The sequence below is a fragment of the Emys orbicularis genome, chromosome 2 (assembly GCF_028017835.1).
Source record: "Emys orbicularis isolate rEmyOrb1 chromosome 2, rEmyOrb1.hap1, whole genome shotgun sequence".
In the NCBI taxonomy this organism is placed as follows: domain Eukaryota; kingdom Metazoa; phylum Chordata; order Testudines; family Emydidae; genus Emys; species Emys orbicularis.
The window spans coordinates 270,566,230-270,582,180 of NC_088684.1; the positions used below are offsets into that span (position 1 = coordinate 270,566,230).

Below are 15,951 nucleotides of genomic sequence, written 5' to 3' on the forward strand. Positions count from 1 at the left end.
AATGCAGGTGCTCAGCATCTCTCAGGACCCGAGCATAGTACATTTAGGAATAAGTGGATGATGTTAAAAAAAGGAAAATTTAGGTTAAATTTCAAGAAATAATCTTCCTAGCTGTGATGTATAAAGATGAAGAATAGTGTCCCAACATAAAGTGGTGAAAAAAACCCATCCCAAAAGACATTTGAAACTGGACTGGACACGGTGGTAGAAAATATACTGTAAGATGCAATTCTGTGTAAGCAGGAGGCTGGACCAGATGACCATAGGGTCTTTTCTATCTCTAATTAATGTGCTTTTCTAGAATTCAACACAATAATGTCACCTGGCACTTTTCATACATGTACTGGTGTTAACCTTGGTGCCATGGCCAAATTCCAGCTCAGGTAATTATCTTTGCCTACCTAATTCCCCTTGAAGATTCAACTGACTTCAATAGTCTTCACTTCCTGTCACAGCTGTTATATTTCACTCCAGAGGTAGTTGCATTTCAGTAGAGGGAACTTTACACGTTGGGTGAAGGTTTCAGTAGTGGGGTGAATGGATCTTTATACTGATATGTGCATTAGTTAAATTTATAAAGTTCTTTGGGATCATTGACGGGTGTTCCAATATGTTGTGTAGATGAAAGACAACCCTCTCTAAATAATAGATCAACTTGTGGATCATTACACAGAACATGTAACCTTCTCACACCAGCACATGCTGGGACGGGGATGGAAGCATAGCAGAGCTCAGCAGTAAGCTTTCTCTCTCAGATCATTGTCCTGTAGAGCTCCTGATCTCTACAGAGGAGATGCTCCATTTCCTCCCTATCACCTTCTCCTGTGGAGCCCTTACCCTCTTCTCCGGCAAAGCCACAGCACTCACTATCTGTGATTTTTAGCTCACAAAACAAGAGTAGGTGAGCAGTTGTCGTGGTCTGGATGGAAGCTTTCATTACAGTCCCTTGATAATGCAATATCAAATCTCTGTGGGCCATGATTTTTTTATACTAAATTCCAGCTAAGGGCTGTGTACAGATGAGCTACAGAATCCTAAAATGTTAAAATAAGAAAGCTAAAAGCCCTCTGTAAGTGTAACAGAAACAGTGCTATAGTAAAAGCAGGGCCACAATAATAGCAACAGTGCCAGCATAGTATGACTTCTGTGGGAGAATTTGCAGTAAACTGAAAGGCATAAACTGTAAACAAATACAGGAACAGATCCTCAGCTGGTATACATTTTCATAGCTCCAACAGCACAGAAATTGCACAGCTGTATTCTTAAAGTTCTCTTATTAATACCATAAAGGTTACTTTTATGAGTATTTATCAGTGTATGTTCTGAAAAAAGAAAAAGTAGCTTCATATACTTCCTGGATGACAAAGAAAAATTAAGGGTTATGGTTTGCCCTTTCATACTATATGAAAGAGACAATGGATTTATTAAAATAATTCAGGCAAAACAAGCCACATGGCTAAGTGTAACTATGAAATATGTATGAACAACATATTTATTTTATGGAAATGCAATACGAGTAAGAACTATGAACATCAGCAAATATGTCAAGAAATGTTGCATGTAAATAGTGAATTATAATTTTGCAAGGTGGCCCTTATCCTGTGTTATTTACACAATCCTTCAAATCCTGTATAATCTTGATTCTTAAATTTCATGTTTCTGATGTTATAGAGTGATATATTAAACAAATGTACATATTTATGTCTCTATCTCAAAACACACAGACACACACTTTATATACATTTGTATACATTACATACACACACAATATATATACATACATGATGGAGGCAGCGGTGAGTATGGTAAGGAGTATTAAAAAATGTAAATTTGAGGCCCAATGAAGCACGATTATTTCTAATGTTGAATGCTGTCTAGGTTCCACCTATTGTCCTATTCAATTCTGATGTCCTAAGCTGCAACAATTTTACCCACCATCAAAAATGGTACAACTAATGAAAGCTAATGAAATTCAGTCTACTCAAATTATTCAATGTGGCTTTAGAAGACAGGCTACAATTTAGCTCTGACCATCTAAGCAAGACCTAGAGAACGTTTTTTGAAATTCAATTTAGACTGGATTGAGGTAAATCATCATGCATATTAAAAGAAAAACATGATCCTGCTCTAAATCATGTACATGCCTAGTATGGACATCAACTGCGTTCACTAAGTGTAGTCTTTTTATGAGTGAGAGATGAGTAAAGTAAACTGTCAAAATACGACGATTCTGGCTCCTCCAGATCCACCACCACCAAAACCAGTAAGAGTCCCAGTCTGCCTGGTAGTTTTATCTTTCCTGTCCCACTGAATTTTGTTGTCGGCAAGTAACCAGTGATTGGTAGAGTTAAAACCTGCATTTAAGGCTCCTTGTACTCTGATATGTAGTAAGATTTTCCATCAGGAAGCAAGCAGTGTAACTCCATTGAAAACAGCAGCACTAATGCATTTTCTAAACTAGAAGTTACCGGTGTTCAGAGTATGGTCATGTAGGTGCCAATCCCACAACCCTTACTCACGTGAATAGTCCTGCTGAAGTCTATTCTATATAGTATCGATTTTTATATTCTTGCACCTTTTAGTAGAGAATTAAGCAACGTGATCTATCATGTGTTGTTTGTTCTCCTAACCTCTCCCCAAAGGGAGAAGCATGCGGAGTGGAGTGTCTTGTTTTGGTAGGGTGCTGGTGTTGTGGGGTTTTTTTTGTTTGTTTAATATACCTATTGCTATCTATGTCTTTATGCTAGAGAAAGCAGGTCAAATAAACACTCATTGCACTAGGAGTGGAAAGTGGTGAGTTTGGGGATAGGCCTTTGTTCCTGGGGAAGTTCATTCCACAGTCTCCTCACCCCCAGAGAAGGTTCTGTCTCCTGCAGAGATGAGCTAGATTCTTATTTTTGAGAGTTCCATTGTGCCAGAAGAATGGAACTAGCTCTTTTGACTAGGGCTTCTTCCATTGAAATGCCCTTTCAATTCTGGTGCTCCAAGTTACTACCCCCTCTCTTCATTCAAATTCCTTGAGACACATTTCTGATGTGGGGCTTATGCAAAGTGACTCAATAGTAATTTTTTTTTTAATTCCAAATTAGTTCCAATTGAACCATAAATATCTGCAGATGCCTAACTCAGTAACTGTGTGACCTTATTGCTTTAAAGACTACTCCTAATCTCACCCCCATGACCTCCCTAATGTTTGTTACCCTCACCCATTGCATCACACCCAAACTGAAATTGTAAACTCATCAGGGCTGAAGTCATTTCTTTCTATTGGTACTCTGAAGCACCTTGCACACATCTGAGTGCTGTAGTAGTGATAATAATAAATGACTGTAGAACAAATAAGTTTCTGAGTCAATGTTCTGGCATCATCTTCAGTCTATAGCCCAAGAATGTTTCCAAATTACAGAGGAATGTGATTTACTATTACTAGGGCATAAAAAAATGAAATGTCCTTAATTTTCAGTACACATGTAAGAAAATTTTCACATTATCAGATGCACAGAATGAAAGAAAACGTATTAAAAGCAAATGCATGAAAAATTGCTTTTACAGCAGAGAGATCTTAGCTTTAAGTACAGTTTTAAAAAAGTTAGATCAATTAGTAATCTGTGAATGTTAGAAACATTCTAACAGTGTCTCAGAGATGAAAGAGTATATCACAGAATGAGAAAAAGGGGAAAAATTAAATTATGTCTGCAGTCATAATGAATCAAAGCCCAGAAGGTGGTCTCCGAATCAGCAGGTTTTGATGAAATATTAAGGAAAATGATTATTGAGGGAAAATGAATAAGCCTTTTTGATTTCTGCAACCTTTAAATCACACCTAGCTAATTAAATCAGACCAGATGCATTCCTTCCTTCCTTGAGGGGTATTTAGCTATCCTTGGGAAGGGGTGGGTTCATGTGACTCCATTTTAGGAACTGTGCACGTAACTGATCTCAGGCAAATGGACAAAGTGCAACTTAAGAGGATACATAAAACAACACAGAGGAAACCCTTTTACTACTTTTATACTAGATGTATTATGCCAGTGATAAAGAAAATCAGACAGTTTTGTAGCGTTTTCTTTATGGCACATAATACCCAATGCCATATACTACAACTATTAGGTTACATGAGAGGCATGAGCTGGAAGTAATAATAAACCATGTCTCAGTGCGATAGGCCAGAAATTGAGACTGTTAGCTTCCATCTCCTCTGCTTGTTAGGTGAGGGTGCTGGATAGGAGGATTAGTCTTAGATGCCCAATAGTAGGACTCTTTCTATAGGCACCATGTTCTTCTGCACTAATGGTTCAGTGTTTGGATGCAGGGAACATTTTTATTAAATAATGTATTGTATTATACAAGTGCTATATATTATTACAAAATCTATTAATATTAATTTTCTAGATGGTTTATAAAAATTAAAATGAAGCAAAACCTGTTCTTTTCATGTTTCTTTCAAATTAATTAATAATGTAACATGACATAAATGCATAAAATGATCACATACTGTACTCAATTGCTTATCAGTTACAAATATCTGCTCTATTAACTATAAAAATGTTTCATACATCCATAATCTAAGAAAGATCTGCATGCATGAGTCAAATACATCAGATTGAAAACCTATTTAAATGTCATTGGTATTTTAAGGGATGAAAAATAATTCTGTAGAGAGTAAGTACAACTGATGTTACAGGAACATTTTTCAGAAAATCATAATCATATAAAATAGATCATCTGAAAAACCTTTTAACTTCTAAACATCTCAATGTCTGAGCCGTAAGAAACAAGATTTCAGTGTTCTTATATATAATCTTTTAGTTTTTAGAAAAGTATGCCATCATTCACACCGTACCAATACAATACACTACTGGTTATACAGTTTGAGAAGGGGAAGAGTGGGAAGCATTATATCTTTCCAGCAAACAAAAAGTTAAACTGGGTCTTTAAGAAACTACTCAACTTCCAGGGCTGTCATTCTGGAACCTTTCACAAGCATTAAATCAGTTTACAAGATCTTAAAAGGCATTAAAAACCCCCTCACAGTGATGTCATTTCCTTCCTAAAAGTTCCTGTACAGGACTCTTTTCCCCCTGACAAGGCTGCACCACTTCCGTCAATCATGAAATACTTGGATTGGAAGCAGGATATGTTTTAGGTCACATAAACAAACAAGCCAGGCTATAAGAATAAACAGTCTGGTTAAATATAGTTTGTTTTATATGTAAAGAAGACTAATAATAAAATAACAGTGGGTCAAATTGAGTTTGCTAATTATAAGAACATTATAGAAGTTAACTATTATACTACCTTTCACCTATTATCATCATCATATGTTATCTGTTAAGAAGTACCAGTGTACTGCAGAAGATACACAAGGAGATACAGGCCTTGCTGTAAGTTACTTATAGTTTAAGGCCTCTGGATCCTGCAAATATTTACTACTGAGGGTACTTTTCTGAGTCTGAGTGGTCCTGGTGAACTAAATTGGGCTACTTAGTTCCTCAATAGTGGGAATATAGGGAATGCCTAACATGTACTTTATAAGAGATATCCATGTAATAAATCAGAGTGGGTTTTGGGATGTAAGTATGAAGCAGTCACACACACAGTTCCTCCTCCGAGGTAATTAATTTAATTTCTTTTTTTAAAATAGTACTCTCACCTCATCTCTTTCCTAAGAGCCTCACTGAAGGGTACAAATTAAACAGTATTTCCATCCTCCTTCTCAAGGCAATTCTTGTACTTCCTCAAACACTGTTCTAAAACTACTTCTTGTTTATTGCAGTAAAGTGCGCCCATCGTGCTCAGAAGGGGTACAACACATGGGACAAAAGTGTACAGTACTGTGTACAAAGAGCAGGATGGTGAGAGAAAAAACACTGTTGGATTTAGAGATTATCCAAAATCCTGACTATCTTTGCTTCCTATGCATATTTAAAAGGGATATTTATAAAAGTTGATGAATCCAAAATTTGACCTGTTTTATAAATTATGTGTAAAACTCAAATTAGCCTTAACTACAAAGCTACAAGTGGCACCTCTATAATACCCATTTTCCAAACTGTCATCTTTAGCCAGGAAACTATAAACGTTCTAATATGAGTGCTGCAACAGTACTAAAATTCCATTTTCCCTAGTGAGCAGATAACTACTTTTCTTCAGATGCAGAGTGTGTTCTCCCCTAGCTCTGCCCATCTATTTCATTCTTATGATCAGGCAGCACACTGAAATATACAAAAATCCTGCTTTCTAATGTGCTCAGAGTGCAAGGATCTTGAGTACTTCACAAGAACAGAGTAGCCTGGAGGGACAGCCAAAGGTATAACAGGAAACAAATTTGCTTTCTATTTGCTGAGGCTCATACTCATAGAACCATAGAATCATAGAATATCAGGGTTGGAAGGGACCTCAGGAGGTCATCTAGTCCAACCCCATGCTCAAAGCAGGACCAATTCCCAACTAAATCATCCCAGCCAGGGCTTTGTCAAGCCGGGCCTTAAAAACCTCCAAGGAAGGAGATTCCACCACCTCCCTAGGTAACGCATTCCAGTGCTTCACCACCCTCCTAGTGAAATAGTGTTTCCTAATATCCAACCTAGACCTCCCCCACTGCAACTTGAGACCATTGCTCCTTGTTCTGTCATCTGCCACCACTGAGAACAGCCGAGCTCCATCCTCTTTGGAACCCCCCTTCAGGTAGTTGAAAGCAGCTATCAAATCCCACCTCATGCTTCTCTTCTGGAGACTAAACAATCCCAGTTCCCTCAGCCTCTCCTCATAAGTCATGTGCTCCAGACCCCTAATCATTTTTGTTGCCCTCCGCTGGACTCTTTTCAATTTTTCCACATCCTTCTTGTAGTGTGGGGCCCAAAACTGGACACAGTACTCCAGATGAGGCCTCACCAATGTCGAATAAAGGGGAACGATCACGTTCCTCGATCTGCTGGCAATGCCCCTACTTATACAGCCCAAAATGCCGTTAGCGTTCTTGGCAACAAGAGCACACTGTTGACTCATATCCAGCTTCTCGTCGACTGTGACCCTTAGGTCCTTTTCTGCAGAACTGCTACCTAGCCATTCGGTCCCTAGTCTGTAGTAGTGCATAGGATTCTTCCGTCCTAAGTGTAGGACTCATAAAATACTAACAAATGCCTCTCTTTGTGCTAAGTTTTTGGTTTTATTTGAAGGTTTACATGGCTTGTGAAAAGTTAGAGTGTAGGAAATTATATTCTTCAAGCACTTCCATTTCAAGTACTTAACTTTCTCCTCCCACCTTTGGAGCACTAATAATGCCCAAGAAAATCCAGGAAACATCCATTATGCCCTTTAGAGATTTTTTAAATCTGTGTATGTCCACTGTGAGTGCCTAGTACAAATGGAGTGCCCTGTGCTATAACTATGTTGCACAACATCAGGCCCCAACTGCACATTTAGGTCAACAGGACTAGAAGGGAACAGATGTTAACAGCACCTAATGGGAAGAACATAACACTTCCTTTAAGAACTGAAAGAGCTATTGCTTTTCAAATGCATTTTAAGGCTTTCAAAAAGCATTTACTATATTTTTTTCAACAAGAAAACCACAAAGCTTCTACAGCACAGGTATGCCGGGTAGTAGAGAACTTTGTGTGCTCACTCTGTTGCTAGATAGTTCATTGGTGGAATATATTTTATGATAATTACTAACTAGACAGCTGAAACAGCAGCTTTTTTCTCCTTTATATCAAGTATTGCTTCACTCTAAAGAAAAACATTGTGCAAGTTTATTTTTATTAAACTTTGTCTTCTACAGCATGAAAAAACCAAAAGCTGCTTTCTTCTTTCATATCTTGGCAACAGGATGTCGTCTTATTCCACTTTTGCATCTTGATTGTACAGTTATACTGATGAAGAGTGACAAGTTTTGAATCTCTGCTGTGCTAATTTCCACTTTTTAGAACTATCTTGGCTCACCATAGAAAATAGTTGCACTTAAATAAATCATTTAAAGAACTGAAAAGAGTTATTGCTTACTTCTAGAAAATTATAACAACCTTTAGGTATAGTAGCAACAAGGTGTACTTTTGGATGGAACCCAGTTCACTTCCTGCTTTGTAACCTTCCATAGGAAGTTCATTTCTTTCTTATCTTGCCATACATTTTCCCATTGAAAACATTTCTAGAAGTACTAACTCATTCTGTTTTTGGAAAAACAACAAATAGCTGTCACTCTTTAGATTACAAATCAAGCCTGTTTGGAGAGGGAAGAAGCAAACATTCCAGGGTTTCAGTGAGGCTTTGGTAAATGTATAATTAAGTGGTTCTCACCACGGTGTCAGCACTTGGGATCTAGTCAGAGAGTATATAGAACATCTGAGTAATTAAAATGAATGTTTTGAATAGAGCTCACTATAAATCTTCACGTCTCCCCCCCCCCCCCCCTCAATCATAACCCAAACACTGGATAGTGTCACAGCAAATACTCCTCACAATAGGGGCTCTACATAAATCCTCATGAATTTATATTAAAATTTGTTTTATAGTCCATCAAGATTCAAGGAGGAAAAAGGAAAGCAACCTAAGTCCCTGGAATACCAGTGCTATTAGTTTTTAATGGTCCCTAGATCCACAGGCCTATAAGACAGAAAACTATTTTTAGGCAGTCTAGGGGGTCAGGGTTGTTGGTTTATGGTGTTGGCAGTGGAAGAACAGGAATGCACTGAACTTCATGTAAAGTATGAGTAAGTGCTAAAATCAAATGGAATAGTAGTACGCACAAAGGATCCCACTGAGTCTCAAACCCCATTTACTAGCTGTCCACAGTTTACCACAGTCACAGGAAGAATATGCCACGAGGAAGAGAAAGACGAGCCAAACATGCATGCCCCTCTTTTTTCAGGTATTATTTTTAGTTTGGTGCATTGGACAGGTCTGACTGTTAGCTGTTCCCCACAATGTTGTCATTGAATTACCCAGGATAGGATGCATGCCAGTCTTAAAAGCCCCTTTTAATAGGAAATCAGAGTCTCATTTGCATTAAGCCTCTTTTCACCACTCTGCCAGTGTAAAAGGGCCTTAGAATTGGCATAAATGTAAGGCTCCTTTACATTGCCAGAGTGGTGAAAAGAGGCTTGCTGTAAATAAGAATCGGGCCCTGTGTTTTTGAGGTAACACTAATGAAAATATATGGATTTAAAAAAATTATTTATACAGCACCACAAATGAATTATGGAGCCTTATGTATAAATAAAACTGACAGGTCCCTGCTCTGAGAAGCTTACAATATAAAGGCCCGATTCTGTCACCCTCACTCACACGAAGGGGTACCTTTATTCTGCAAGTAGCCCCATTAAAACTAATCTCAGCGCAGCTACTTGTGGAGTAAGGCAGTACTGAACAAGAATAATATAAGACAGACCATCCATAGGAAGGATGGCAATAAACAAAGGTTGGGTGGGGTAGGAGCTACTTCATAGCCTTATTCAACCCAGGTAGTTAACAGTTTAAAATGTCATTGGTTAGGTGGTTTATATTACCTTAGTCTTTCATTTCATTGCAATGCTCCTATACTAGCACCTCAGAGCAAATGAAAGAACTGTCATAACTCTTTTTGTGTAAGAGAAAATCTTGGCACTTACAGGATGTGTCATCCTGTGTAATAACTCATATCTTCATCTATTATGGGTATGGCAGTAAGCTTAGATTTATATGTGTGAATGATACCTCAGACTTTAAAGAAAATTCCTATGACTGACATTACTAATAAAGGAGAAGTTTAATATAACAGTATGGGTGTCTTGGTTTTTTTAACAAATATTTATCCTGGCATTACTATATAATATTTCATAGCTTTTGTGACCTACTGGGCTATTACAGAGAATTATTTCACATAGGCCAGAAAGAATGAGTATGTTTATTCTACTCTTTTTGATATATTTTGAAATTATATTACAATGTGTCTTGCTACTCTGAAGAATTCATTATTCCCACCTCAAGTTAAGCAGAACACTACTGAACAAATAGTTGACATCTAAATAAAACGCTCCCTCTCATCTGTAAGAGCAGCAAATAAAAATATGTGGTGTGACCTTAAATTTTTAAAACAGCAGTTGGCTTTTAGCACTAAACAGATGATAGCTGAGGCAACTGTTTTTCTTTTTGGTGGGTTTTTTTTTTCCAGTCCCCAAATATTTCTTTGACATAACTTGATTCCAGTTTTGATGGAAAAGAAACCAGTTCATAGAGGTCTCTTCTTCTAAAATGGGCATTTTTCTTTTTAATGGTCAAATGAATGCAAAAAGCATATGATTATGGTATTTATGTTTCCATTAAAGTGTCCTCACTGAGTTGGGGGAGTCTAGCCTACTATTTTCAAGCTATTTAGATTTGCAGCAGCACAGTGCCTATTTTATTTCAATTATATTTGAGGACAATGCACTCTTGGTGGGAAATGATTACATGGCGACAGCCAGTAAATGCCCATTAGGAGCTGTCTTTCTATGGACTCTCCAACAATTGATGTTAGGTGATAGCTATAAAAACTCGATTGTATAGCATCGTCATCTACATGAAAAATATTATTGATCAGCAGTCCATGTTTTCTTCTGCATGATGTAAAACATACTAACACACATTTCTCAGCTAAACTAAAAGCCATATCTACAGGAATGCAATTCCCAGGACACCCTTTCGGTCCAGTCATGTAAAATAAACATGCCTCATGAACTCCATCACATTTCTTTCTTTTTAATGTCTAAAGTGAAGAGATGATACATTTAAACAAAATCTTAGCAGCACAAACTGTCTGTGCAAATCATTAGAACACAGAATGGAACTAATAAAGCTAAGACAACTAATATACTTGGAGCTGAACAGATAACCAACCCCTCAAACTACCTGGTTTTTGTTACCATTTCAATATTCTTCATTCTCGGAACATATAAGTTCCTCCTCTGTTAAGAAAAGCCACCTACTGTAATTCCTAGCGATTGATTTGGAAAACATGTTTAGTGCTACAGAAGACAATTTGATATGACTAGAATTATTAAGATTTAAGATGGGTTTTGAAAATCACTGAGGCTTGTTATCTACCTACATTACTGCAGGCTTGAAATCTGCAAGGATTTCATAAAAGCTCAAAATGAAGAACGTCACAATGTCAAACTATATATATGACTTGCTTGATGGTACCCTTCTTTCTAAAAGAACCATCTTATAGTACCCATCACTGATTTATTTTCCTCTAACCTCAGTTAAATTCTGCATACAGAAGTATTTCTGAAGCAATCTGAAACCCCATTGGGATGCTGGAACAATTTGTATAGTGGGGGTGCTGAGAGCCATTGAACCAAACTGTAAACCCTGTATATGATGGAAACCACTTCAAGCCAGGGGGTGTGGCAACATCCTCAGAACCCCTAATTCCAGCCCCTATGAATCCCATACGGAAATTTACTAAGGAAAAGGTCCTAGAGAAGGTGCTCATAAATTCTATTATACAGAATTCTTGTAGTGAAAACTGGCATGATTGAAGTTGCAGTTAGGCAATGGGTGACAGGGGATGGATCACTTGATGATTACCTGTTCTGTTCATTCCCTCTGGGGCACCTGGCATTGGCCACTGTTGGAAGACAGGATACTGGACTAAATGGACCTTTGGTCTGACCCAGTATGGCCGTTCTTATGTTCTAACTTTTGCATGAGAATTGACCACAATATTATCTATATCCCCAGTTAGTAAGCAAACACCTCTCTCTCTTTTGATTTACTTTGGCATTATAGACATCATTTTTATTTACATTTTGGGAAAGGTGTGGATAGATGCTTTCATTTCATTTTTTTTGTCTTTTCAATGTATTGCAGAAATTTGTCAAACATTGTAACAGTTCTCATGACATTAAAAAAAAATCTGAGCACCCCCCACTCAGCAGGGAAAAAATGGATTTTTAGTAGCATGCGGATTAGATATATTAGGATGCAAAAGAAGTTTTGGGACAGTTTTTGTCTGACAGTTTACAAGGACCAGGGCCGTCTCCAGCATTTCTGCCGCCCCAAGCAAAAAAAAAAAAAAAAAAAAAAAAAAAAAAAGCTTCAGTCCCTAGAGGGAGTGAGGGACCTGCCGCCCCCGAATTGCCGCAGGTGCCGCCTCTCTCCCTTGGCCGCCCCAAACACCTGCTTGTTAAGCTGGTGCCTGGAGCCGGCCCTGACAAGGACAACCCCGCAGTCATATCCCATAGATGCTATCGCTATAGCATTCTTACACTTAACACAGAAACCTGCTTTCACAAGATCATAATGAGCAGCTGTATGTTTATATGCTTTATCTACTGCTTGTTATCATTCAGATAGCATGACGGTTAAGGTTACGCAACTTGATGGCTAGTCTTGATGAAAATAAAAGTCGTCTCAGGATATTACAGAAAAACAAACCCTGACCATAGCCTCACAATTAAACACAATAGTTCTGTTGTAAGTTAAGGAAAGATTTGACATAAGTTCTGAACAACAGTATGCAAGCTATTCTGGAGACATTTTGTTTACAGGTTTCTTCACAGGAAAATTCAAATAACCTTTCAAACATATTTAAATGTCAAATTTTGTTTGGCACTAAACACAAACCTGTATAAAAATAAAATGTTCCAACTAAACCACCCCACTTTTAATATAAACTGAACATTTCAGACAGGGATGCTGTTAGAAACGTGTAATGGCAATCCGCCAGATGATCTACTGAGGAAATACTATTTTTATTCATTTCTGTTAACATCTACAATGGCCGCTAGCCGCTTTCCAAAGAGAAAGGAAAAGATTGTCTCTATTTAGGAGAACTTACATATTTAAAGACAGATAGGGTAGGGCAAATGGGTACAACTTATAATCAAAATGGTGATTAGTCACATTATTGTGATATAAGTTTATGTCAACACTAATACAAACATGTTTAGGATGTAAATACTATTCCCAATTACTTCTCAAATTAGCCATTATGAGTCATCAAATTCCCTGTGGGCATCATGAGAGGTGGCTTATCAGGATAAACTTGATGGCTGAGAGGTTATAGGCCTTGTAAACAAGCTTAGGAAGGGGCAGTCAATACATAGGAGATGGCATAGAAAAAGGCATGGAGATATTTGTGTGGGGAAATGACAAAAAGCAGATGAGACTGGCATCACTGGTGAAGAGAAGGCAGTGGGGGCAATCAGAAACAAGATGAGGGCAGATGAGTTACAGGGGCAAAGTTATTCAGGGCTTGGAAGATGGTGACAAGAAGCTAGCAGGTTGATACAGTGCTGAGGCACATGTCAAGGTAATGCACAACCTGAGCGTCAAAGAATATCTTTTATAAATAGCTGGCTAGGAGACACTGCCCTTTTTTGGATAATGACCTACGGGTGAATCAGAATTTCAATATTTCCAGGCCAAACTACTGTAACATGATCTCCCTGGAGATACCATAAAGGCCATCAAGAAGATAAAGATGGTGAAGCAGGCAGCGACCCACATGCTAAAGAAGATACGCACACACAATGCATGATTATGAACATACCACACCCATCTCCAGACTACAACCCAGCTGAAGACTCTAGTTCTTGGCTTTCTCTGAGCCTCTGTGGGAAAATTAATACAGTTAAGATGAATGTCTTATCTAGATTTTTGTACATTTTGAGGAGACTACCCGTCATCATCTCACCATCCTATTTTAAAGGATTTTAGTAAGATTATCAAGATCTTCATATGGGGCCCAGAACAATGCCCCATACTATCTTGGTGGATGCCTCAATTCCCCTTTGATAGAGGCAGGACATCCAGGACTCTGAAGCAGCTCTATCATGTCCCAGGCCTCCACTGGTTCCAATACAACTGAATATTAAATCAATTCAAGATCCTGATCTTCATTCACAAAGTCCTAAGCAGACTGGGACCCACCCCAGTAATCTCAAAGACTGGCTCTCACCTCTGTGTCCAAGAGCGGCAGCTGCATTCAAACAAGGTTTTCATCTGTCAGAGACGAAGCTCTTGCAAGGGTCAGATGCCAATCTCTCTCAGCTAGGACCCATAGCCACAGATTAAGCTTTTGATAGGAGATTAAACTGAGCGTGAGCCTCTCGGACTTGCTGCATTACCCATATTTTAATAAAGGTACTTTCCAACTCCATTTGGAGTTTGATTTCTATTAAGAAGTGGGAGGAGAGAGCGGAGAGCTAGGGTCCTGCTGGAGAGTATTCCATGTACTAGACAAGTCTGTATCATAGAGCCCAGATACTAACTACTGTGATGGGCACTTTACAAATATGCTTCCCTTTTCATTTCAACTGTTCAATTTTTTCCAAGTTTCATTCTTGCTAGGTTTCCTGTCTCCCTTGTCTTGAGTTAATCCTGCTTCCTCACTGCCCTGTTTTCACGAAGTCATTTGTCCAGATGGCTGTTTCTGCTCCAACTCTAGCTTTTGAGTTGCATTTTCTCAATTTTGATGGGTGTATTGGGTCTTTCCTTTTCTCGTAGCATGATCCAATAATCCTTAGTGAAGTCCTCCTTACTTCAATAACTAACCGCTTGAAGGTGCAAACAAGAGACTAGTGTGCTCTTCAATTCTGCTTTCTTGATTATCACCACAGTCCAACAATATCCCAGCCATAACTTCACTTTTGCTCTCTCTCACTGTCCTTGATCTTTCATCAGTGATCCCACATAGTTAGCTAGGTCAGGCAGGTCTTACTTTTCTCCCTGTCAGGTTTTCATCAAAGATAACTCTTTTTCTTCATATGACATTGATGCTATTCAACTCAGGCATGAAACAGTGCCTTTGGTCTAACAAAAACAGTTGTAAAAGTCAGTGTGGCAACCACACTATCCAGCCAGACTACCTTGATTTTCAAGGTCACTAAAAGTGATGTGATTTCTGGCACCTAATTATATTGCCTTTGGTCAATACAGGGATAAGTAAAAAGGAAGAAGGTATGTAAAACTCCAAGCCTAAAGGTGAAACAGTCTTTGTTTAGGGGGGGGGGGGGGAAGTTGTATATTCAGACTGTATTTATTATAAACAATTTTATTTTATGCACAAAATAGGCCCTATACCATGCATATTTGCTAAGCAATTTAGAAAACCAGAGTGATCAAAAAAGGAAAGGCAGCCATATGTTACTGAATGTTAGTAAAAATGTTTGGCAAAGTCCACCTGAAATTTCATTAGTTCTCAATATCTGATGGTGTATTTTTCTGTTATAATGTACATATTTCTGCCATGATGAAGGCCCCTTTTAAAAAATATTTCCCACTCGGTCCAGCTGAGGGTTACCCATAACAGTTTCCATCCGTCTATTCAAAATAGCTCTAAACAATCAGCTAAACTATAGGTGACAGCTACATCCCCTTGAGGTCAAATGCTACATCATCATTGGCACCATGGGAATTTAATGTCTGTTGGTTTTAAGTGAAATATGCGAATTTAAAGTCGTATTCTGATGTAGGTTACAGACCTCAAATACTGCAACCTGGAGTATTACTTATTGTAAGTGCAGCAGCATTGATCTTTTGAGAGGAAAGGGGGGGCCTCTATGAGCTAAAATGTATCTGCGATGAATGTATATATTCTTTTGAATTACCAATGTCTTCTGTATTAGGAATTTAAAATTATTTTTTTGCAAAATTTAGAAAATGCAAAGCTACCACGCCAGGAATATGAAACAAGAGAGGCGTTTCTTAGTTATTTAATAATTAGAGCTGTGTGAACTTTGCCACATTTGGTCTACAGAAGTTTAGACAATTTTTGACAGTTCTTGATTGTGGAATTTGGCGTCCCAATTTTTGCTGCAAATTTTCAGGTGAATTCAAGTCTCAGCCCAAACAGAGTAGAGTTGTACCTGATTTTGGAATGAAGCAATGCAAAACTGACATATATAGCTTAGTTTGGCCACCAAAACAAACAAACAGCTCCACCCATGACTACCAAACAGACACACCCAAATTTCTCCCCACCAG

The 15,951-nt window shown here is 38.2% G+C and overlaps 1 protein-coding gene across 8 annotated transcripts in view; it reads right to left on the reverse strand.

Annotated features, from left to right (window-relative positions):
- PARD3 (par-3 family cell polarity regulator) overlaps nt 1-15,951 on the reverse strand; it is a 658,895-nt gene that overhangs the window by 111,767 nt on the left and 531,177 nt on the right. The gene's annotated exons all lie outside the window — the stretch shown is intronic.